Raw genomic sequence first — 22,094 nt, 5'->3', positions numbered from 1 at the left:
TGTATAGCAGGAGTATTGTAAGCAAGACATGAGAAGTAATTCTTTCTCTCTACTCAGTACTGATTAGGCCTCAACTGGGTTATTGTGTCCAGTTCTGGGTGCGACATTTCAGGAAAGTTTTGGACAAATTGGAGAGAGTCCAGAGAAGAGCAGCAAAAATGATTAAACATCTAGAAAACATGACCTATGAGGGAAGACTGAAAAAACTGGGTTTGTTTAGTCTGGAAAAGAGAAGACTGAGAGGGGACATGATAACAGTTTTCATGTACGTAAAAGGTTGTTACAAGGAAGAGGGAGAAAATTGTTTTTCTCAACCTCTGAGGATAGGATAAGAAGCAATGGGCTTAAATTGCAGCAAGGGAGGTTTAGATTGGACATTAGGAAAAACTTTCTAACTGTCAGAGTGGTTAAGCACTGGAATAGATTGCCTAGGGATGTTGTGGAATCTCCATCACTGGAGATTTTTAAGAACAGGTTAGACAAACACCTGTCAGGGATGGTCTAGATAATACTTGGTCCTGTCATGAGTGCAGGGGACTGGACTAGATGACCTCTCGAGGTCCCTTCCAGTCCTATGATTCTATGATTCTCTAATGGAGCTGCGCCATGCCCCATCCCTGATATTCCCCTTTTCAGTAATTAACCATGTTCAGCCACCAGATTATTGCTTGGACTTTCAATGGCTTAATAATAAAGCACAGAGGAGCCACATCTCACCATGTATTTCCCTGTGAGATTCTTTTAATCCTGTGGGAGGATGTGTGTTGGACCAGAGCAGAGCACATAATCAATTCTCAGGGACCACAGCCAACTGGAGTACATTAGAGCAGCCCCTAGGACAGCTTGATAATCAGGGAGCCAACACCAGTTCCCTCACTGTCCTCATCCCCCTCCCTGAGCAGATCTTGGCACCGCAGAGAATCTGGGCCTCCAGTTCAAAGAACTCTTCCTGTATAAGTGTCTCCATAATCTGGATGATGCTGGCCTGACTCCAAGGGGTGCTGAGTGCCTGCAACTCCTGCCGGCTTCAGTGGGTCAGACCCATATGCCTGATTCTACAGCTGTGGTATGTGGAAGCCACACAGGACTCAGCAGGCCCAATCCTCCTCCAAGGAAACCAACATCTGCGGAGAGCTCACAGGGCTGGGCCCTATTTGTATAAAACAATTCTTGTTCTTGTTACACTGTCTCTCTGGTCAGTAAGTGAAGTTTGTTTTTACAAGTATTTTCAAGGGTTAATATGAAAAATAAAACTGATAATATGCATATTTCAATGCCACAGATTTTCTATTTATTATTTCTGGGTAATATCTGTATATTTGTTTCTTATCACTCCTTCCTCTGGATTTTCCCTTGTCTTGTAAATTAACTGTTACAGTAACATGCTTCAGTTTTTTACACTAACATTTCTTTTGCACACACAGCTCTGAGTGTTCACTTTCCAAGTTTGAGCTTAATCAAAACTAGTAAAAATGCACGTACCTTTCACTGCCTCATATTCCGCTGGAAGGTAAAAGACACCTTCAGTTAATGTTGAGTCACCAAAATTAATGGGCAATAGTCGAACTAAGAGTGACGTCTCCCACACTGATGATACGAATGTTCTGAAAGATCTGTCAATAGGACGCTAAGCAGAGAAGAGCGCAGAGCAGAGCTTCTTATGGGGACAGGGACCCAAGCTGTCCTGTCCCAGCTGTTACATGTACTATCTTATACACCTCAGATACTGCACACATAAACCTGGACCAGAGAGCAGGGCTTGCTGGCTCCAAGTCACCGTTCCACGTCCCTCCCACACTGATCCCTGCAACCTCCTCCCCACCTGCCACTCTTCATCCCCCATCCTCTGCACAGACACACATGCCTTTAAGCCCCACCCCAGGCCATATCTCCACATCCCATGCTGGTCTGCTGCTCCCACTGCACATTATTATTTACATTCCAGTAGCATCTAGAGGTCGCACTCAGGGCTGGGCCCCACTGCGCTAGGTCCTGTACACACACGCTCAGGGCTGGGGCCCACCATACTAGGTCCTGTACACATACACTCAGGGCTGGGCCCCCACTGCACTTGGTTCTGTACACACACACACACTCCAGACTATAAAAAGACACAGTCCCTGCTCCAAAGAGTTTACAATCTAGGGTCCTGACCATGCAAAAGCCCAGGTATAATTTTACTCACAAACCTGCTTCTCTTCCCCACACCTCTCCAACTACTGCCCCATCTTCCCTTCCGGGTTGTTTCTGCTACCACATCCCCCACCGTCTTATTGTCCCTTCACTAAGACCCTCTGCCCCACCCAGCACCACACCAGCACAAGCTAATAGTCTTTGCCATTAGTCCCTTCACCATTCAGCCCTTCCCTGTCTGTCAAATCCACCAGCTTTACTGAGCTGTCAACACTGTCTTCCCATTGCATAGAAAACATTTTTTGCCCTCTTGGGCAAAATGGTAAGGGCTGCTCCTGGCAGGCTGGGTCACCCACCTGTCTGCTTCTCCCTCAAGCACCTCAGTGTTTTCTCCCCTTCCGTGCATGGAGAAAATGCCCCATCAATATTTGTAAAGCTGCTCCCTTATTCTCTCTTAAATCCCTCCTCCAAACACATATATGCTGTGGCCCCAGTAAACTGGCTGGGCAAGTGATGAGCTGGACTTTGGTTTCTTTTTATCATTACCTCGCTGCTTGCCCTCCCAACCCCTCACGTCCCTTGTGTTTTTCATCCCTCTGTTATAGCCTGTCTGTCATGTAGAGGGTGAGCTCCCTGGGGCAGGTATCTCTTTGTTATATGGAGTTTGTGTGGACTGAAGGGAGACAGTGGGTGTGTCTGGGAGGCCATAGAAGAGGCTGAGCTGGGAACATCACAGAGGTCATTAGAGATTTTGGTGAGAGTGGTTTCAGGGGAGTGAATGGGGAAGAAGCTCAATTGGAGAGGGTCTAGGTCTAGGACAGGAGCGGCAGAAGATTCCTAAAAGTGCGGGGCCCACCATCACCCCAACCATGGACCCTCCCCCTCACAGCTCTCATTCCCCCAAGACCCCTCCCTCACAGCGCCCATTCTCCCATGGCCCCGCCTTCGCACCGCCCCTTCTTCCTGAGCCCCTGCGCTGCCTCTTCCTCCCAAGACCCCGCTCCCCCCTTGCTCCTTTGTGCCCCCTCACCCCATTACTTGTTCTTATGGCAGGTAAAAAGTGGAGCTCCATGGCCCCTTGGTGCCCCCTATTCCAGCACCCCTGTCTAGGATGGAACAGGAGGAGAGAAACTCCAGACTGTGATTGTAGACAGAGCATTCATTGAGCTTAGCGGGAGAAGGGAGAAGGGACAGTAGGTAGAGAGGCAATTAGGATCAGGGATGGAAAGTTTTAGGATGGGAGAGACTAAGTGTCACAAGGTGGCTGGTCTTTTAAGGAGAGTTGGGGCCCAGTTCCACACTGAGATTAATCAGCTGATGCTGAGGCCAGGGATCAAGTGATGGCTTGAAGATCTCCTGGTCCTAATAAAAGCCTGGCCAGCAAGTTCTTCAGCTAAGGGAGAGCTTCAGGGAGCAGGAAGACTCCAGGAGGAGACCCTGAGGCAGGGAAAAGAGCCCAGTTCCTGTATGATTCTCAGGCAGACAGCTGGTGGGGTGCAATCTTGCAGGGAGGGGCTAGGCCCATGCAGAAGATCCCGGCTCAGGGGAAATGATGTCTGTTGTGCTGGGGAGCGGGGGGAGGTGGTTATAGAGTGATTCTCAATTAATATTTGATTAAAGTTTAACACCTTAAACAAAACAGACAGAGTGAGCCTCATACCAGAATATCCCATAGCCCAGTAGTTAGAGCACTGTCCTGAGAGTTGGGAGACCCCTGTTCAAATCCTTTCTCCTCATCAGCAGAGAGAGGGGACTTCAACCAGAGTCTCCCACATTTCGGGTGGGTACCCTAACCCCTAGGCTAAAGGTTATAAGAGAGTTTTGCCTCCTCCCAGTCTCCCACCTCTGTTCTTTGTGTCATTGGGTGACCTCTGAGCATGTCTACAGGATCAGTCTTCATAGGTGAGACAGGTGCTCCTTCCTCCAGTTTGTGGGTCACTTTGGGGCTCAGGTGGGAGATAGGTGCCTAAACGTCTAGAGCAAGGCAGCCATGTATATGCCCAGAGGCAGAAACTTAGACACTGAGAGAATTTTTACAGCAGAGATTTCTGTCCCGAGTGAGTTTAGGCACCCACACAGTTATGCATCAGCCAAGAGGGGTCTTGTGGATCACGGTGCCTAAAACTAGGATTGAGATGCCTGTCTCTGGGTTTAGGTGCCTAAGTCTCTTTGCAGATCTGTGCCATAATGCACAATGCAATTCCCCTTAATATGGAGTTAAAACTGAGAGGACATGTACTTGTAACTTAAGGGTAAAAGTCATTACAAGAATCTTGTAATTATCCCCAAACCAAATGTTATATACCCAGACAATACAGAATTATGGTTATATTTAAAAGAAATCCAAACATTCCATGGTCTCGAAATGCAGCTAAGGCACCTAAACAACCTTAACTCTGCCCTGTAGTAACATCATGAGGGGGGAAATTGGAAAAAAACCCTTAAAACATTGTGTTCCTATAAAATCAGTTTCATTTAATGTAGAACCACAGACACTGTTCTGCACTGATCAGACCTGTATGGTTAATGCATAGAGTCGCTGTAGAGTGGAGCTGAGGTTGTGGGTGTACATGCTCACTGCAGGTGAAATCCTGCCCTCTCCCTCATTACATGTGTATGGAAGAGCCACAACACAGGGGGATCCTGAGTGAGGGATCCTGTTAAATATTGGACAAGTCTCTCAGGGTTCATCTACATTGCAAAAAAAACCCCAAAACAAAACACAACAGTGGGGCCCAGAGACTAGGCCAACTGACTCAGGCTTGGGGAGCCCATGCTACAGGGCTAAAAATAGCAGTACAGACATTCCTGCTTGGGCTAGCACCTGTGTTCCGAAACCCAGTGAGGGGGAGGGCCTCAGAGCCTGGGTTCCAGCCCAAGCCGGAATGTCTACAATATTAATATTTAGCCATGCAGTGCAAGCCCCAGGCTCTGAGATTTGCTGCCGTGGGTGGGTTTTTTGCAGTATAGACGTACCCAGTCTCCAGCAATGACACCGGCCCAGGATGGCAAGTGTTATTCAGGGCCCTGGATTCAGAGAACCATTTCTATAATTCCCATGGGCTTTATTATTCGCCTTCAGAGCCCATTTGTGTGAGCATGAGCAGCCCCTGAGCTCACAGCTTGGGCCCTGGTGCCAATATGGAGACGTTCCCCATCACTCATTAAAACAGGCTGTAACTCCATCAGCTAAAACTGAGCTAAAGGTGGTAAACTGTGACTACTCTGCATCAAATGTGTCTTTCAATCGAGTTAAGTTGGCTTCACTGAGCTAACTCGACTATCATGACATGAAATCTTCAACCCATCCCATTGGTCCCAGACACTGACATTTCTGCCTCTCCATCGCAGATTGCAGAGTCTCTAGAGGGAGAAAAAGGCAAGAGGTGATATTTCATGCTGTTGTGTTTATAACAGCAAACCCATGGCTAATGTAACTGTTCCACACACTCAAAGGCCACCACTGGAAGGTCCCAAGGGAAAAGGACAAGACATATGATTGTTCTACCCTAGTACAAACCTAGGAGGTGCCTTCATGCCCCTTGGTACCTGGAATGCACATGCTGAGAACAACAAGATACGGAGTACACTTTGGTACAGAAAAACTGATTGAATAAATCTAGTTTCAGAGGACACAGTACCTTTTACTTAGGAACAGGCAGGATATAAAAAGGATAACTTTGGGAGAGTAACTTTGAGTGCACACCTTCTGTGTAAGGTGAATTTAACAAGGCTGCACAAGACGGCTTCCTGGACACAGGTATCGTAATGAACCTTTCTTCCTCTACTATACTATTATTGAGCTTTAGCAATAAACCTGACTGATACTGGTTATTTGGTCTCTTGAATATATTTCATAATGAAACAGAGTGTGGTTAAACGATTGACTATACAATTTTTCAACAGAAGGGATGTGCATGTGCACAGAATTGGGCCCTAAGAAACTTACTTCTCTCCTACTTTGCATTGTTTTGTCTGCAAGCAAACAAGTTAGATATGTCACAGCTGCAAGCATAGCTTACTAAGCCTCACATGGGTGTTTCAAACTGAGCAATGCTGATCCCCATGGAATATTTCAGAATCACATTCCATTGGGACCTGTTAGTGAGATCTGACAGGATGAACCCACTTGACACTTGTGAGTTCAGACGTGAAATCATAATGTATTCAGAGCACCCTTCGCCCTCAACCTATCTCCATTGCCCCAAACTCTTCCAAACATTTAATCAAAGCACCTCAATCCTGGCATCTCCATTTTTGTTTTTAAATCTCTGACTGGTCAAATTGCATTCTCCCTTTGTCATAAATATATAGGGAAGGGTAACAACCTTTATGTATGCAATAGCATAAAATCCCTCCTGGCCAGATGAACAGAGAACACTTTACCTGTAAGGGGTTAAGAAACTCAAATAACCTAGTTGGCACCTGACCAGAAGGATCAATAAGAAAAGAAGATACTTTCAAATCTGGGGGTCGGGGGGAAGTGTTTGTTTCTCTTTGTTTGTTCTCTCTCTGGATGGAGAGAGAGGCCAGGAAAGTAAAACATCTCCTGAAAACATACCTGAAATGTTTCATCTAAGATTACAAACATTGTAAGTAAGGGCAAGGAAATGCATTAGATTATCTTTTGTTTTAGCTTGTTAATTTCCCCTATGCTAAGAGGGAGTTTTATTCCTGTTTTTTGTAACTTTGAAGCTGAGCCTAGAGGGGAATCCTCTGTGTTTTTACCCTGTAAAGTTACCTTCCATCCTGATTTTGCAGGTATGATTCTTTTACTTTTTCTTTAAATAAAGTTCTTTCTTTAAGAACCTGATTGATTTTCAGTGTCCTAGAGACAAAGAGTCTGGTCGGTACTCACATTATTCTCAAGCCTCCCCAGGAAAGGGGGTGAAGGGGCTTGGGGGAATATTTTGGGGGGATAGGGACTCCAAGTGACCCTTTTCCCAAATTTTTGTGTAAATCACTTGGTGGTGGCAGCAATACTACCCAAGGACAAGGAAAGGAATTGTACCTTGGGGAAGTTTTAACCTAAGGTGGTAGAATATAAACTTAGGGGATCTTTCATGGAGGTCCTCACATCTGTACCCCAGAGTTCAGAGTGGGAAGGGAACCCTGACACCCTTCTTGTTACTTTACCTTTTGCTCTGCATTGACTCCAGGAGCAGTAACTGGCCAGGGCAATGAGAACACAGAAGATAACACCCAGGATCACACCCAGAGCCACCACCCAGATGTGAAATGTGAAAAAGAGATCTGCAAGAGAAAGTGTCATTGACTTAGGAACAAACATGTGTCAAAAGAAGGACACTGCAACAATGGTGACACTGTGACCAGTTAAAAGAATCTCACAGGGAAATACATGGTGAGATGTGGCTCCTCTGTGCTTTATTATTAAGCCATTGAAAGTCCAAGCAATAATCTGGTTACTGAACATGGTTAATTACTGAAAAGGGGAATATCAGGGATGGGGCTTGGCGCAGCTCCATTAGAGAATCATAGGACTGGAAGGGACCTCGAGATGTCATCTAGTCTAGTCCCCTGCACTCAAGGTAGGACTAAGTATTATCTAGACCATCCCTCACAGGTGTTTGTCCAACCTGCTCTTAAAAATCCCCAGTGATGGAGATTCCACCACCAACCCTAGGAAATTTATTCCAGTGCTTAACCACTCTGACAGTTGGGAAGATTTTCCTAATGTCCAACCTAAACCGCCCTTGCTGCAATTTAAGCCCATTGCTTCTTGTCCTATCCACAGAAGTTAAGGAGAATAATTTTTCTCCCTCCTCCTTGTAACAACCTTTTATGTACATGAAAACTGTTATCATGTCCCCATTCAGTCTTCTCTTCTCCAGAATAAACAAACCCAATTTTTTCAGTCTTCCCTCAGAGGTCATGTTTTCTAGACCTTTAATCATTTTTGTTGCTCTTTCGGGACATTCTCCAATTTGTCCACATCTTTCCTGAAATGTGGCACCCAGAACTGGACACAATACTCCAGTTTAGGCACCTATCTCTGAGACAAAGGGGACTTAACACACACCCCTCTCCTTGTCATCTCCCATTGGCTAGCTAAGAGGAGGTGGCACTTAGCAGGCTGGTTTCTGTGAATTGCAGTCTAGCCCCTGTTGTACAGGGAGCCTGGGCACCTAACTCAGGCTTTGTTGTTCCCAGTGATTTTCTAGGTACCTCAAAGTATCAAATACTGACTCTCCTTAAGATCTGTTACACCAGTGTAAATCTGGAGTAACTTCACTGACTCCAGGTTACACCCAGAGGTGAAAGTAAGCCAGTATGGTACAGCATACCAGTAAGATCCGATACACAGCCAACCATACCGGCAGGGACGCTAATGGGCGGAGGGGGGGTGGTGGCAAAAGGTAGCAGACGGGAGCCCCGGACCCTTTAATTTGCTGCTGGAGCTCCAGGTGGCATGGGCTGGGCAGCGCTGAAAGGCTGGCTGTGGGAGTCTGGCCCCAGTCCCGCCCCTTTTGCCCAAGGCCCACCCCTTCCGGGGGCCCAGAGCCACCTCCCTCCACCAACCTTGCTCAGGACCCCGGCCTCCCTGCATCTCGGTAAGTCCCTTAAGTTACTTTCACCGCTGGTTACTATATAATTAGTGTTTGTGGTGCTGAGCATCAGCACACCTAAGTGTTTTTGTGAATGTAGCTGAATTGCTCATAATGCTGAAGATTCAGGCCAGTAAATAGGAGACCCAATAAGAATTGTTCCACACTAACAACTGCAGAAGCTCAGTCTATTCCACATACAGCGTGGATGGGCACTGACCTGCTATGGAAATGGTTGACACTCTCTCCTGGTTCAGGCAGGGGTTCCTGACAGAACAGGACACTTTCTGGTTGGATTCTTCTGTTATAACAATAGCAATCTCTGTTTGAAACAGACCGGTGGCCTCTTGCAATATGTTGTGAGAGGCTGATGGTAAGACCTGCCCCTGGAGATCTCTCCATTGAGCCTCAGGCTCTGGGTACCACCCAAATGATCGACACACAACCCGGATCCCTCCATCCTGGTGACCTTCCACAGGGATGTCAGGATCAGAGCCCACACCTAGAGGAAAATGGAATAAACAGGTGTTAATTCTACAGTACCCAGATGTGCCAAAAGTCTCATTACAGCATCTGTAGAGAGCTGGGAAAGTTCTGGTTTATTTTTATGACAGGTTTCAGAGTAACAGCCGTGTTAGTCTGTATTCGCAAAAAGAAAAGGAGGACTTGTGGCACCTTAGAGACTAACCAATTTATTTGAGCATAAGCTTTCGTGAGCTACAGCTCACTTGGTATCTCCTCTCATCTTCTATTGTTAATGGCCAGGTGTGCAGGGGTTAATGTCTTTATAGAAACAGAACAGGCAATGCAGTGATGGGGCAAAGTCAGGTAAGTGTGAATGAATAACCAGGACTGCCAGCCTGTGAACAGAGCCATTGTATCATGGGATATACACAGACCATTGTATCAGCTTTATACATGTCACGTATAGACAAAGGAAAAGCATTAGATCTTATACATGAACTCCACTAGTAACCTCCCTCCAGCCTGACAATTCACCTTTCAGGCTTGGTCTACACTAGAGCTTACTTTGGTATAATTTACATCACTCAGGGGTGTGAATAATTCACACCCCTGAGTGACAGAAATTACACCAACCTAAGCGCTGGTGTGGACAGCGCTATGTCAGTGGGAAAGCTTCTCCTGCCAACATAGCTACCACCTCTTGCAGAGGTGGAGGTATTATGACAACGGAAGAGCTCTCTTCTGCTGGCATAGTTTCTTCACCAGATGCACTACAGCAGCGCAGCTGCATCAGTGCAGCTGTACCACTGTAGCATTTCTAGTGTAGACAAGCCCTCAGTATGACCCTTTAGCAGTTCATTATGCACCTTTCAATTTTCATATTAATCCCCATCTTCTCTAATTTAACTAATAGTTTCCCAGGTGGAACTGTATCAAATGCCTTACTGACATCCAGGTAGATTAGATCTAATGCTTTTCCTTTGTCTAAAGAAACAATTATCTTCGCAAAAAAGGAGATCCAGTTGGTTTAGCACAATATACCTTTTTAAAAACCATGTTATATTTTATCCCAGTTACTGTTTACTTCTTGTCCTGAACTACTTTTTCTTCCAAGATTTGGTCCAAGACCTTGCATACAATTGAAGTCAAACTAACAGGCCTCTAGTTGCCTGGATCACTTTTTCTCTTTTCTTAAAAATAGAAACTATATTAATCATTCTCCAGTCATAGGATACAATCCCCTAATTTACAAATTCATTACAAATCCTAGCTATTGGGCTTGCTTTAATATTCTTGGATGGAGATTATCCGGGGCCCCCAGTTTAGTCCCATTAAGCTGCTTGAGTTTGGCTTCCAGCTTGGATGTGGTAATTTCCATGTCCTAATTCCCATTCCCTGCTACTACCCCATAGCACCTCAGTACCCTTATTAAAAACGATGGTAAAGTATTTGTTTAGGTGTTGCTCTGGCAGCAACTTTGGAAATGTTCAAGGGGAAAGGCCGGTGTAGGCCAGACCTCAGAGTGGGCATGACATAGCCCCTCCCCTTCCAGCCCTGTCCCTAATAACTACCAAGGTATTGGTGGGGGACAGTGACCCATGCCCCAGTTCTGCTTATTCCAGGGGAGGGTTCTTTATGGTTTTCCCCCCACAACAGCTCACACCTGGCCTGGGACTCCCTTTCTGTGTCTGTGGCCCAGCCTCAGTGTCCCAGGGTCAAGGCGATGTCAGGGATGGATTTGGTCATCGCTCACAATGGGAACAATGTCACAGTGCTCCGTACAGCAGCTCCAGCTGAAACCAATGGAGACTGTTCCCCTTCCCCTCCCATTGAGAACAACAGGAGCTGCTCAGAGCTCCTGGAAACCTGCCCATGTCACACAGGTGCCAACATGTAGCAGTTCAGAGCTGAGCTCCTTTGGAAACATGGTCCTATGGCTCTACGGCCCCTGGCACCTGCAAGAGGCTATGTTGTTTTAAAGGGCAGTGGGCTTCCAACAAGGGCTGACTTCACTCGGGGCTCACACCACATTATGCTGATGGAGTGAGCCCATCTGGTATACAAGAGGCCTCATGGACACATACAGGTGCCATTTACACTCAGAGGGGGAGATTTTCACAAACACAGGGGAGTTAGGATCAATGGGGCTTGTGCTCCTAAATCCCTTAGGAGCTTTAGAAAATCTCCCTCTCCCTCCATCAGTTGCACCCAATCTGGCCCCAGGTGTTTCCCTTCCATCTTTCAGCCTCTCACTCTGGAGCATGACAGTAGTGAGTTGATGATAAAAATACCTGCACACTCCCAACAACGCCCCAAGGGAAAATTAGAAATGGTGATCGTTTCCTACATCTGTCAGTAAATAAAGCAGAACAGCAAATAAATGTGAACCTGGCAGTGGAGAAGTGACTGAACAGGTCTCTGAATCTGTGTGGGCCTTTCTACACTCACAACTGATTTCCTGGTAGTGAAGTGACACTTTATCCCCCAAATCCCAGGAGCGAGGCCTGTTGATAGCAGCAGCTCCTCTGACTAATCAGCATAATAAGCCAGGAAATATTCAGGGGAGCAATTTAGTGGGAGTTGCAGTGAGTGAACCCCCTATCTGCAGAATCCTGTGCAGTTATTCCTGAGCCATTCCAATCTCTCCAGGGGGTTCCCTGCTTTGCTAGCACCCAGAGCCATTCTCTCTAGAGAGAGCTCCTGCTTCCAGTGACTGCTTCCCTTTCCCAGGCTGTAACATCCATCCTGCTGGAGGGGTCAGGGAGCCACAGGGTTTAACTCCAGCCAGCTCCTAAGGTTTTCATTAAGTTAATACATTTTATATTAAATGGAAGCACCGTCCTCTCTTCGAACATCCATCAGCTTCAAAACTGCAACTACAATAGCGCCTGGAACGTCACTGTAACTGGATCCTTCTCACAGCATGGTTATGGCACAAAGTTCAAATTCCTCGGACACACCCACAGTGCTAGTGAGAAGACAGCTGTGGTGCCAGCAAACCAGCTCTTTTGACTGGTGACACAATCAGTTCTGCAGACTTTTTTCCTTGTGCTCTAGGAGTCACTGTAATTATCTCCACCCTGTGTAAAGAACTGGACCAAAGTCTGCTTCAGCAGCCACTAGACTCTGTGGCCATGTTAATTTATTCTAGTGCCCTGAAATATTCTTCATTCCCATTCCCCACCCTCCAAACACATGCAAGACTTGTGGCTGAAAAGTTAACCATGGGCGGAGGGTGAAGCTTCCACTCGAGGAGGCTAGCCCCCCATCCCGCTTCTTATGCCCGTGGCCCTGCCCATCCCTTCCCAGCTCAGTGCGGGTGTCCCTCCTTTCCTTCCCCCCTCCTCCCCACTTGGGACCTCGACAGTCACTCCTCCCCCCTCTCAGTTCTCCTTCCCTACCTTATTTTTATTCTGTCCTATCCCTCTCCTTTTGCAAATATTTCAATTGTTAATCTTCTTTTTTGTATTTTTAATAAAAGGTTAAAGGGATTTTTCAATGGTGTGTTTGCCATGAGACAACGCTGGCTGAGGTCTCTGAAAACCAACCCCCAAACCTTGTTTAACACTGTTTAATGTTAGACAGTGACAGGGTCATGTTAACACCTTTGACTCTTTGTGCTCATTTATTCCATCTGTTGCTTGTATTCGACTATGACTGGAAATCAGTTTCCACATGTAGGGTTCGGGAGATGTGCCAGGGCACTTTGGTGTCTATATTCCCTCCTACTGTTGGCCAAGGTGGCACAACGATATTCTGTTGCTCGTTCTGCTTCCTTCGTAGCAGAGTGTCAAGCTCACCTGTCCTTGGCCGTATCTTCCCAGGTCATTAAGTGCAGACCAGCAGACTGTATGTGCTGCTTGATGCAGTCCTTGTAACAGCATCTGGGATGGCCAGCCTTCCTACTGCCTTTTTCAAGTCCACTGCACAGAACTCTCTTAGGCAGTCAATTGTTTTCCATACATATGACGTGGCCGACCCAGGCCATTTGCCTCTGTGCTAGCATGGCTTCCAGGCTTGGCATGGCTGCCTGCCGTAGTACCTTGTTGTTGGCGATTTTGTCAGACCATTTGATTCCCAGTATGCTGCGTAGGTAGCATTGTTGCAGACAGTTAAGTTTTTGGATGTGGCAACGATAAAGGGGGGAGGTCTCTAACGAGTATAGAAGACAAGGGAGCACAACAGCTCTGTAAAGTTGGTATTTTGGGGACACTTTGACCCCCCACCCCGTCTTGTCCATAGTCCTTTGTGTAGACAACCAAAAGCTGAGACAGCTGACTTTAAGGGTGCTGAAAGTTCTTTGTCAATGTTAGTGTCATTGGTAACTGCTACCTGTGCAGCAGAAGGACTTGATGTTGTTTAATTGGCAGCTGTTCAATTTTATTTCTGGTGGTGGTGGAAGTGATGGGTTTCTGCCAGGAGATGGTTGGTACAGGATTTCTGTTTTCTTTACATTAATACAGAGGCCAAACAGGGATACAACACGGGCAAAGGAATTCAGCAAATGCTGCAGGTTGTTCTCGGAAAGGGTGACAAACGCTGAGTCATCGGCTTACAGTAGATCCTTTACTTCACTTTTCTGGGATTTGCTTTTGGCCTTGAATGGGCAGAGGTTTAGAAATCTGCCATCGAATCGTGTTGTTAGAGTGACATCTGTAATGGTTGTACATGTCATTCCAGCCAGGAACAAACTTCATCCATCCGATGAAGTGAGCCGTAGCTCACGAAAGCTTATGCTCAAATAAATTGGTTAGTCTCGAAGGTGCCACAAGTCCTCCTTTTCTTTTTGCGAATACAGACTAACACGGCTGCTACTCTGAAAGTAAATAATGTAAGGGAAGCACACAGCCTTTTTTAACCTCATGGGCTACAGGAAAGGGATCAGATGAGTCGGCACCCACTGATACATGGGCCTGCATGTTGGCATGGAAGCAGCAAATAAGGTTGATTAGTTTGTTTGGGCAGCTAAACTTTGCAAGAAGACAGTGGAGCATTTGACATAGTCGAATGCCTTACTAAGGTCAACAAAGGCAACATACGAGGACATTTCTTGTTCAGCAGCTTGCTCCTGTAACTGGCATAGGGAAAATATCATGTCGGCCATGCTGTGTGATGAATGGAAACCACACTGGAATTTAGGGAGTACATCATCTGCAATAACCTGAAACCTTTTCAGCAACAGCTTACCAAGGAGTCTACCAGTGATGGAGAAGAGCAAAATGCCACGATAATTGCTGCAGTTATGTCTGTCCCCTTTGCTCTTGCAGATTATTACGATTTTGGTAACTTTGAAATCCTGGGGTAAAACCTTATTTTCCCAGCAGAAAGTAACTGGGTCAAGCAAAGCTTTGTGAAGTATAGGACTACCATGTTTTCGCACTTCAGCTGGGATTTGTGAGCTCCAGCTGCCTTTCCATTTGTCATTTCCATAAGTGCGTTCTTAGTCTCCTCTGAAGTTGGCGGATGTTTGAGTTCAAATAAAACTGTCTTTGTTCAATTGAGTCTACTATTTGATCATTTGCACTTGACTCATGATTGAGGAGAGTCACAAAATGTTCTTTCCATCTTTCTAGTATCATATTGGGCTCAGTCAGGAGGGTGGTGCCATCAGTGGACAGGATTGGACAGTTATTGACTCTTCATAGTCTGTAAATGGACTTTAACTCCTGAAAAAAACCTCAGTGTTACACCTACACCATACAAATTAATACAACATATAATACAACATATATGCCAGCAGCATGGGGGTCCCAAGCAGCCCCCGGCCCATGTCCTCAACCCCTGGATCACCATCTTTGTTCTATTCCTGCTTCTGTCAGGGGAATTCTCTGTCCATCTGTATTTCTGAAATGCCCAGCAATGCGGGATCCAGGTACTCATGAAACCTTTCTAGTTAAAGGCCCTTCACATTCTTCACTTAACATCCACTCACTCCTAAGCTGGCAGGAGGGGGAAAACCCCTGACCTGTGGCCTTGGAAACACCAGCAGATGCTGCTCAAATGCAGAAATTTTGCTGGTATGAATGGCTGGATCCTGCACCCCTGAAATCAATGGAATCTTTGCCTTTAACTCCAGGGGGTGGAGGATCAAGCCCTACTCCTGCAGTCCTTGCATGTGAGTCACATCATCTACTGAGCTCAGTGAAAATGTAGAAAGCACCAGGACTGCAAGATGGGACCCTTGAATACACTCAGACTTTGATCTTAGAGCTTGTGTCATCCCAGCCCATCTTTCCAGGGCTTACTCTTGTTTAGATAAGAGCAGGTCTATCAGCTGCTTTTCCCAGTGCAAACTGTGTGTTCAATACACTTATCACTGGTTTAACAAGGCCATTGCAGCTCTGCCTCAGATTGAATCCTCCCCCTGTAAATGCAGAGTTAATTAATAACCCTGCCCTTGCTGGGATGGATTGTTTGGAGAAACTCCTGTACCATCACTACTGCAGAGTCAGATGTTTTGAGCCCAGCCCCCCAGATAGGAGAGGAATGGCTCTGGGTGATCTTAGGGGAGCAGCAGAGCTGGGGGTACAGAGGGGCTGGGCAGCTAAGGGGCTATTGGGTGGTAGGAGGAGTATGGGGTTGTTGCAGGTGCTGTGGGAGAGATGTGGGAGAGAAGGTTTATTCATAAAAGGAAAAAGATATAGATGAGAGCTAGAACTGGTTAGAACTGGTAGAATCAATTACATACAGTGATGGCAAAGTTCTTGATGGCAGGCTTGCAGCAGTGATAGAATAGACTGCAGGTTCAAATCAAGTCTCTGGAGAACAGCCACAGCTGGGATGGGTCATCAGTCCTTCGTTCAATGCTTCAGTGTAGCAAAGTCCCTCCAGAGATAAGAAGCAGGATTGAAGACAAGATGGAGGAGCTGCAGCAGCTTTTTATATTCTCTTGTCATGTGGTCTTTCTTTCTTTGTTCCAAAGACAAGCTGTCCATCACATGGCATGGAAAAACCGCAGAGTTCTCTCCATAGGCATGTCCCTGCATAACTTGCTGAGTCACAAGGCGTGTCTGCCTTCTCTCAATGGGTCAAATGTAAAGCTGATGGTCCTAACAAGCAGGCTAGGCAGAGCTGACACCAACTTGTCTGGGGTGTCACCCAGAAGCATAGCATAAGTTTGAAATACAGACAGTATAGAGCCAATACTTATATCTTTAAATAAAAAAATGATACATGCAAACAGATAGCATAATCATAACCAGCAAATCATAACCTTGTCTTAGACACCTCATTTGACCCCCTTTATACAAGATTTGGTACCACTACAGGACCTTGGTTGCAGCAATGATCTATACGGTCCCAGATTATGTCAATAACATCACGGATGGGGCGGTGGGATGGGAAAGGATTGGGGGTTCTTGGGGGTGCAGAAGGGACAGCTGAGGGACTGGGGCTGTGGGGAGCTCTGTTTGGGGCAGAAGGGCTTGGGGAAGCAGGGGCCACAGGAAGAGAATGAAGGCTCAGAATGGGAGAACCCCTGCAAGGGGCACTAAGGCAATCACACCATAAGTGACTGCTCCCTCTTTGGCCTAAGTAGTTAGCCAATATTTAGGACCTTACTGGGTTGTTTCTGTCACACATGACCCCTGTACAGTGTCCGAGTGGGCTGGGCCAAGAGGGAGAATCCCACCCAACAATGGCCTTAGAGGGGAGGCAGAGGGAGGGGGAGATTAGTGTTCACACTTCTCAGCACATGATGGGACAAGGGGAGAATCCTGATCCTCAGACTGGGTGGTTGCTTTGTAACTTTGCAGTCGAGATACTGTGGTGATGGACACCAGAGTCTGTAGCTACATACACACAGGAGGTGTGTTCAGGGATAGCCAGGTGTGTGTGTATAAGTGAGAGTGAGAGATGTGATGCTCCCTGTACAGCGTCCTCACTGAGAGCAGATGGAGCGACTGGCTGGAGCTGAGGAGAGGCCAAGCTGCAGGAACTGGTTGACATGAGGGTAGCCCATGGCTCCGTGTTGCAATGACTATTCTCAACTCACCCCGCAGCAGGAGGCAGTTGGCAGAAGGGAAATGCCCAGTTGCTGTTAGGGCAGCACTTTTAGGGGAACAAGGAAGTGAAATTAAACCTGTCACTCCTGGTTCACACAGGGGCAAGCAGGAAAATCAGGCCAAGTGAAGGTGAGGAAGCTGCCAACTGGCCTGTGTCATCTGACAAGTCTGCACAGCAGCTGCTCCGTGCAGAGCAGGGTGGGGGGAGGACACACCCCGACAGGGCCGGGCTGTTGTGGTTGTGGGCGGTTCTCTCCCCAGGCCCAATGGTAAGTGGTGTCTGTGGGTGGAGAGGGCACAGGGCTGCTCACTCCAGAGCGGCACCGAGCTTGAGGAAAGCACAGGGGGGCTGGCAGCTCCCAGGGACAGACAGAGCTGGGGCCAGAGACTGATGGTAAGGACTGACTGGCCCTACCCCCACCATCTTTTCATTCGGGCCCTGGGGCATCTGTACAGAGGGACTGGATACCTCCCCCGCATTCCCCATCACATCGCCCATGGATCCAGGCAGATCTGGGAACCTCCCTCCCCACTTCAGTCCCCTGTTGCCCTTTTAAGTCTCCATCTCTCCTTCCCCCTCTCCTCTCCCATCGGGTTGGGAGACTCTGTCCCTGGCCCAGTCCCGGGGCGGTCGCTCTCCCGGAGCTGGCTCGGCTCCTGCAGGTGCTCAAGGGGGAAGAGCCTGGTCGGGTCAGGGAGGGCAGCAGCTCTGGGACTCGCAGACCCCCGCCCGGGAGCAGAGATGGGGTGAGGAGGGGCCGTTTGTGGAGGGTCACTTTCCTGGGGGCTCCGGCTCAGGAAGTCATTCAGGGATCCAGGGATCTGCCTGTGCCTGAAACACCAGGAGCAGGAACAGCAAACCCTACACCACACATGACAAATAGAGAGTGACAGACACACGTCAGGGGCAGGGACAGGAAAACACAGAGGCCTCATGTAAATCAGGAGTTACTCACTGAAGTCACTGGGCCTGATTCCCCACATTGCAGAGGTGGCAGTGCAGATTCTCTCTCTCCTTCCAAGGAGCCAGTGATGGGGGATGCAGCCCCATGCACTCTAAGAGTAGGGCCGAGGTTAGTGCCAGCCCAAGGAGAGACAGATGCTCTCACGCGGCACTGGGTTCAGTGGAACCCTGTTTGGGGTCAGGCTAGGGATAAGTGATACCCATAAGAGCTATGAATTTTTGTGGAAGTTGTTTTTCCTGGGACTGGCTCATTGTGAGTAAAGCTCAGGGGATTCAGACTGACCATAGAATCATAGAATCATAGAATATCAGGGTTGGAAGGGACCTCAGGAGGTCATCTAGTCCAACCCCCTGCTCAAAGCAGGACCAATCCCCAATTAAATCATCCCAGCCAGGGCTTTGTCAAGCCTGACCTTAAAAACTTCTAAGGAAGGAGATTCTATCTACCACCTCCCTAGGTAACGCATTCCAGTATTTCACCACCCTCCTAGTGAAAAAGTTTTTCCTAATATCCAACCTAAACCTCCCCCACTGCAACTTGAGACCATTACTCCTTGTCCTGTCCTCTTCTACCACTGAGAATAGTCTAGAACCATCCTCTCTGGAACCACCTCTCAGGTAGTTGAAAGCAGCTATCAAATCCCCCCTCATTCTTCTCTTCTGCAGACTAAACAATCCCAGTTCTCTCAGCCTCTCCTCATAAGCCATGTGTTCCAGACCCCTAATCATTTTTGTTGCCCTTCGCTGGACTCTCTCCAATTTATCCATATCCTTCTTGTAGTGTGGGGCCCAAAACTGGACACAGTACTCCAGATGAGGCCTCACCAATGTCGAATAGAGGGGGACGATCACATCCCTCGATCTGCTCGCTATGCCCCTACTTATACATCCCAAAATGCCATTAGCCTTCTTGGCAACAAGGGCACACTGCCGACTCATATCCAGCTTCTCGTCCACTGTCACCCCTAGGTCCTTTTCCGCAGAACTGCTGCCGAGCCATTCGGTCCCTAGTCTGTAGCTGTGCATTGGGTTCTTCTGTCCTAAGTGCAGGACCCTGCACTTATCCTTATTGAACCTCATCAGATTTCTTTTGGCCCAATCCTCCAATTTGTCTAGGTCCCTCTGTATCCTATCCCTGCCCTCCAGCGTACCTACCACTCCTCCCAGTTTAGTATCATCCGCAAATTTGCTGAGACCAGTCTGACCCCTTCAGATGTGGGGCAGGAGTTCACAACCCCCTTTTCTGTCCCAGCACCTGAGATGTGCTGAGTGGCCCCAGTTCCCACTGAAACCAATGTGAACTGCAGGTTCATGTCCCGGGGAGATGGAAGCTCCCTAAAAGTGGGGGGACCCTCAGTACCCAAATGTGGCCCCACCCCACACTGCCCATTTCCCCCAAGGCCCTGCCCCTGCCTCATCTCTTCTCTGCGAGCCCCCATCCTCATGCTGCCCATTCCCCCCAAGGCCCTGTGCTTGTATGCCCCTTCTCCTGAGGCCCTGCCCCCACGCTGCCCCTTCCCCCAAGACCCCGCCCCTGCTTGCTCCTCTCCCCCCTGTCCGGCTCCCCTGTCTCAGCTTCTCTCAAAAATCATGCAATGAACCATCCCTGTTAGGAGGTGCTGGGGGCCTCTGCTCCAAAATCTGTGCTTGGATCCATGCCCAGTGAAAGCCAGTATGGAAGGAAGCTGCCACTGGCTCCCAGAGGAGGGCAGGGACTGGGGTCAGTGGTGTGGCTTCAGTTTAAGAATCCCTCCCTTGGTGCTGACAATCTTGCTGATTCCATCCAATATCTAATCTTCTGTTTCTGGTTTCCTCCACTGGGTAACAGCACTCTACAGATAAGGTTGAGACAAGCTTATATTTAACAGCTGGTCTTTTAAGTGCTATATAATTTAAATCAGGGGTAGGCAACCTATGGCACATGTGCCAAAGGCCAGGTCCTGGCCACACATCCGGGGGGGCTCTGAATTTTAATTTAATTTTAAATGAAGCTTCTTAAACATTTTAATAACCTTATTTACTTTACATATAACAATAGTTTAGTTATATATTATAGACTTATAGAAAAAGACCTTCTAAAAACTGTATTACTTTAGACCTTCTAAAATGTATTACTGGTACGCGAAACCTTAAATTAGAGTGAATAAATGAAGATTTTCACACCACTTCTGAAAGGTTGCCGACCCCTGATCTAAATGCTGCTGTGGGTTGTCTTGAAAACTGCTGTGCCTTTTGCAGGTCTGGGCTAGAGTTCATTGTTCAAATTTAAAGTGATCTGAGTAAGGGCTTTCCAGGAGGCAGGGCCCCACCCCCTCAAAAAAGTGACAGTAACATTTTCTGGTTTAAATATTTTTGCACAAACTTGGGGCTCAGCCTATTGCTCTGATTCTACCCAAACTGATACCAGCTGCTGAGGACTGATCTCAGCTAATGCCTGGCACCACCGCCCCTTTGGGGAAGCAATACTGTAAAAGTTAATAATTGTTAAAGTTAGCTCCAGCTAGTAACTGTCTCAAGCCTGGGTACTGCAGAGACATGTGCTGCAGGGCTGCTGCTCTGTGTCACAGGAAAGTGTGTAGAAGCACAGCTGGTGTTGGTCACTGGGTAGCTCAAGGCAACATGCTGCAGGAATCAGAGAAGAGCAATTACCCAGAGACTTTAACTTGGAGTCCTTTCCTTAGCAAAGTACTGAGGCTGCCTGTCTGCTGTGCCTCAGGAAGTGGGCTTCTGTTGGAAACTGTCTGAAGGGCAGAGCTTTTTCTTTCAGAGCCGATATTTCAAAGTTCTCTAAAATCCACATGCATCCTTTAAATACTGCTGTGTCATATTAGGGCCAGGGGTAGAGTTAGGGGTGCAAGTTGTGATCATTTGGTGAGGGCATTGCTCAGATATAGCTCTTCCCCCAGCAATAAAGAGCTTATTGTCACAAAGTCCCCGGAAAAATCATGGAGCAGGTCCTCAAGGAATCAATCCTGAAGCACTTACATGAGAGGAAAGTGATCAGGAACAGTCAGCATGGATTCACCAAGGGAAGGTCATGCCTGACTAATCTAATCGCCTTCTATGATGAGATTACTGGTTCTGTGGATGAAGGGAAAGCAGTGGATGTATTGTTGCTTGACTTTAGCAAAGCTTTTGACACGGTCTCCCACAGTATTCTTGTCAGCAAGTTAAAGAAGTATGGGCTGGATGAATGCACTATAAGGTGGGTAGGAAGTTGGCTAGATTGTCGGGCTCAACGGGTAGTGATCAATGGCTCCATGTCTAGTTGGCAGCCGGTGTCAAGTGGAGTTCCCCAGGGGTCAGTCCTGGGGCCGGTTTTGTTCAATATCTTCATAAATGATCTGGAGGATGGGGTGGATTGCACTCTCAGCAAATTTGCAGATGATACTAAACTAGGAGGAGTGGTAGATACAGTGGCAGGTAGGGATAGGATACAGAGGGACCTAGACAAATTGGAGGATTGGGCCAAAAGAAATCTGATGAGGTTCAACAAGGATAAGTGCAGGGTCCTGCACTTAGGACGGAAGAATCCAATGCACCGCTACAGACTAGGGACCGAATGGCTAGGCAGCAGTTCTGCGGAAAAGGACCTAGGGGTGACAGTGGACGAGAAGCTGGATATGAGTCGGCAGTGTGCCCTTGTTGCCAAGAAGGCCAATGGCATTTTGGGATGTATAAGTAGGGGCATAGCGAGCAGATCGAGGGACGTGATCGTTCCCCTCTATTTGACATTGGTGAGTCCTCATCTGGAGTACTTTGTCCAGTTTTGGGCCCCACACTACAAGAAGGATGTGGAAAAATTGGAGACAGTCCAGCAAAGGGCAACAAAAATGATTAGGGGTCTGGAACACATGAGGAGAGCAACCTCATCCTATCCTTGTTGAACCTCATCAGATTTCTTTTGGCCCAATCCTCCAATTTGTCTAGGTCCCTCTGTATCCTATCCCTACCTGCCACTGT

At 47.5% G+C, this 22,094-nt stretch overlaps 2 protein-coding genes and 1 long non-coding RNA gene across 6 annotated transcripts in view; all 3 read right to left on the bottom strand.

The window, feature by feature from the left end:
- The window catches only part of LOC140904638 (uncharacterized), an 819,798-nt gene that overhangs the window by 524,739 nt on the left and 272,965 nt on the right, over positions 1-22,094 (bottom strand).
- LOC144929355 (C-type lectin domain family 2 member D2-like) overlaps positions 1-22,094 on the bottom strand; it is a 287,754-nt gene that overhangs the window by 159,578 nt on the left and 106,082 nt on the right. The gene's annotated exons all lie outside the window — the stretch shown is intronic.
- The window catches only part of LOC140898295 (uncharacterized), a 42,011-nt gene that overhangs the window by 9,122 nt on the left and 10,795 nt on the right, over positions 1-22,094 (bottom strand). Inside the window, exons 1-4 of one of the 4 annotated variants that reach the window (XR_012154935.2) lie at positions 15,853-16,476; positions 14,352-14,830; positions 8,920-9,201; positions 7,270-7,386 (exon numbers count right to left, since the gene is read on the bottom strand). This is a non-coding gene — a long non-coding RNA (uncharacterized LOC140898295). Of the gene's footprint in view, positions 1-7,269; positions 7,387-8,919; positions 9,202-12,964; positions 13,242-14,351; positions 14,831-15,852; positions 16,477-22,094 lie in introns of those variants that run through there. The other 3 variants (XR_012154936.2, XR_013634688.1, XR_013634689.1) reach the window with 3 other exon arrangements.

Source organism: Lepidochelys kempii, chromosome 14 (genome assembly GCF_965140285.1).
Source record: "Lepidochelys kempii isolate rLepKem1 chromosome 14, rLepKem1.hap1, whole genome shotgun sequence".
In the NCBI taxonomy this organism is placed as follows: domain Eukaryota; kingdom Metazoa; phylum Chordata; order Testudines; family Cheloniidae; genus Lepidochelys; species Lepidochelys kempii.
Note: the sequence above shows the minus strand (reverse complement) of the source record. Positions and strands in the feature narration are given on the sequence as shown.